Genomic DNA, 3,848 nt, shown 5'->3' with positions numbered 1-3,848 from the left:
GCTAAGATGGTCGGTTCACTGTAGTTTCCACGCCGGCAACACTAAGTAAACTGTTTTAAGCATGTTAGACGGGAAAATAAAAAGTCCACTCGGTCCAATTTAACAGGTAGCAACCTTTCGGCCTAAACTACGGGTCCCTAAATCTCACTCATACTAACTTTCGTTCTTGATTAATGATACTTAAAGCCTAAATTAACTTACGATCTTATTAATTTAGTCGTCTTAATTAAGTAGTCTATTTCCCTCCCCATCTTTCGATCTTTCGGGTCGGCCAATTCCTAAGCATTCAACTAGTCGCGTGCACTCGATTCGTCAAATATAGCAATTAAATTAAATAAGACGCAGCTAATCTAACACGCGGCAGTCGATCGATCGACCAGAGCCCAATAACAGGTCGCCTAAGTCGAAACCGTCTAACCTACGGATCCCCTACATCTTAACACAAAGGATTTAGCTACTCCTGATGGTAATAATAACAACAATAAAATTAACAAATAAAGCAATTGAATTCATAATTGAATTAACTAAATAGATAACTAAAATGAAACGAGAATTTGGCTTTGGGAAATCTAAACAGGCAATTCTAAACTACGGAAGAATTAAAGCAACAAAACTAAAAAAAAAAGAACAGAAGAATACTGTAAAGAAGAATTGAAGAGTAAAGACCAAAACCAAATGCGAAAAGTAAACATTATTGACGAAAATTATTCTAAACTAATGGAATAATCAAAATTCAACCTTTGTGTATTGAACCCTAATTAATTCCCTAGAATAACCCGATGCCTGTTCGGAAACATAGGGTTCACGTTATATAAGAATATAGCGTGATTCTTATTCTTAAAACCTAATTACAATTGGGCTTCTAACTTCTCGTCATTTTAATTTGCGTCAGATTAAAATAGCGGTCGATCGACCACTAAGACCGGTCGATCGACTAAGATGCGCTGTACAGAAGCTTCTGATAATCGTGCTCTGGTCGATCGACCCAAGGCATCAGTCGATCGACTGCTTCTCTTTTCTGCAGACTTCTGTGTAGCATTCTAACAGTCTATAGACCGTGTTGGTCAGTCTATAGACCACTGTAGCTGGTAATCCGCTTCTGAAACTCTCACAAATCTATCTTCCAGGCCTTGATACGCGCACCAAGTTCGCTTCCCGAGTCAAATCTTCATGTAAAATCCCATCCCAAGCACATAGGGACGGATTCGGCTCGATTTTCGCTGGATTTTTCACATTTCTGCAATATTACACAAAAACACGAAAATAGACGGAAATAGGGAAAATAGTAGCATAAACTACCTAATTGAGCTCTGAAATGCGTGTGAAATAGTGTGTAAAACATCATATTTAGGACACGCATCAAACTTCCCCAAACGAAACCCTTGCTTGTCCCCAAGCAAGAACTAGACTCGATCTTAAAACCTAGTGGAACGAGTTCAATCTCAGAGCGAAATGCAACTATAAAGCCTAAACCAGTTTAATGCAACAACTAACAATCAACTAGCAATATGAATCATGCAAACGAGTTATGTAGTCGTTAAAAACTGTTGAACCGTCAACTATAGAGACTTATCATTATGGACTCTCGCGGGTCACTCATATCACACATAAGTATAGGTGAATATATGTAAAGGATAGAAAGAAGCAATAATGTAATGACACTCACCTAACTACGACCTATAAGAACATGCCTGCAATCTAATATGAAAATGATCTCTACAACTGTACATATGCATTCCAACCAACAAATGACCATGACACATGCCGACGTAAATATGGATATGTGAGGTAATGGGTAAGAAGGGGCTATGATAAATTCGGATATGAGGAGTTAAATGCAAGCTAGTAACTACAGATCCAAATTACGGGAACATCCCAACTTCAACTCAAGATCAATCGAAACGGTGCTAAATAGTAAGCACAAATCTCACAATCTCCACAACACATCAATTCCCTAAATAATATAAATAGCAACATGAGAACAAAATCACCATCTAATGAAGATTCAATCATGTGATTTTTCGAATTTTATTTCGCTACTGCAGCAAGCAGTCGATCGACCAAGTGGGACGGTCGACCGACTGACCTCTTTTTTTCCGAATCATTTTTTTTTTCTTTTTTCTTTTTCTTTCTTCCCCTTCAACATTTCACCAACATTCTCAATAAGAGCAAATATAACCAAAATGATAAGAACACTCCCAAAGACTAATACTACTAGCTTGACAAAGGCAGGCTGAATATAGGATGTAGTTAAAGGGATAAAAGGCTATTTTTAGCTATGTGTAGCTTATGGGCAAAATGAATAAAGGATACCTCTTCCACATATGTCAACAAACCACAGACCGAATGCATACAGGTATTAAGAAGATTAAGTTCATATTTATGCATATTTATGTAACATATCTCATAAGGAGTAACTACTCACATTCCTAAATGAACTGGTCATGGATGTCCCCAATTATAAGGCTCTAAAACTCAGAATATAATGTAGTTTGCCAAAAATCTAAGGCAAGTCTCAAGATTCAGCGAATAAATTAACGAAAACTCGTAGACTATGCATATATGATTCTACTAATAACATGTTAATGAGCATGGCTTAGGCATAAACAAATGCAAATGCAATGTCATCATTGAAATACTGCCGTTCCAACTCGACCTATATGCTAAAATAACCATGCATTTTTTTGAATTTTGGAAATTTTTCAATTTTTTTGGATTTTCTGTATATAAGAGGAAAATAAACAACAATGCAAGACAAAAAATGTAAACGTGAATGCAAAACAGAATGAATGCAATGCAAAACCCTTCCCCAAACCAAATCACACAATGTCCCATTGTCCGAAATCATATAATGAAAGATAAGCAAAGGAAATGGGATTTGCGGAATTATAACTAAAATTGGCATAAAAGAAGGACACGGAAACTCACAAGACTTGAAGCGCAGCAGGAAATCTCCCCAAACCAGCGTGAGCTAGGAGGTTTCAGTAGCCAGCAGTGCTACCATAAGTACCTGAAAAGAAACGAAAGTACCACGCGTAATTCCGAGAAGGCAATTTACGAAACGCAAAATTATGTGCAAAATAAGACTACAGAAGAAAACAGAAATGAATCGGAGAATAAAATGGAGAAAAGACTCCCTTAACTCCGCAAATCGACCAAACATAGCAGTGGAATGGTCGTGAACAGGTACAGCAACGAAGACGGTCGATCGACCATACCAGCCAGTCGATCGACCAGGGTGACAGGAACAGAAGCCCCTGGAGTCGCGGCACAGCCGATCGACCACACAAGCCAGTGGATCGACTATGATACCTGTTGTAAGTTTCTGATTTCTTCGAATTAGCTCAATAAGTTGAGCTAATATCGTATATGAACCTGCAAATACACATAATAACGCGCCCAAAATTGCGCAAAACCCAAAGTAACAGTCTACAGTCTTTAAATCCTAAGCAAACTTATTAAAGCGAAGTCTCGCGCACACCAAAGCAATAAAAAGTCTAACAAAAGCAATAAAATGTTTTCAAAAAGTCTTAATCAATTAATAGTTGATCAAGAATGGCCACGGAATGGCCCACTTGCTCGGCTTCTGACTACAAGAAGTAGCCTCTACAGTGCTCATCTCCTCCGCGGGGCTCCTAACAACTCCCATATCCGCTGAACTCAACGGATCAACATCTCTAACCTCTTCCCAATCAATGACCGCGTCTGGCTCGTCAAAACCCAAATCGGATTCCGTCACCCTGACCGACTCCTCATCAGGCTCCTCATCAGCGACATAGCTAAGACATCCTAGACCGCCTCTTTGAACGATTGGCTCCTTCACAACTGGAGCAACATGCGGCTCTGAC

The sequence above is a fragment of the Silene latifolia genome, chromosome 2 (genome assembly GCF_048544455.1).
Source record: "Silene latifolia isolate original U9 population chromosome 2, ASM4854445v1, whole genome shotgun sequence".
NCBI classification, from domain to species: Eukaryota; Viridiplantae; Streptophyta; class Magnoliopsida; order Caryophyllales; family Caryophyllaceae; genus Silene; species Silene latifolia.
The sequence above is the reverse complement of the archived record's forward strand: the minus strand, read 5'-3'. Positions refer to the sequence as shown.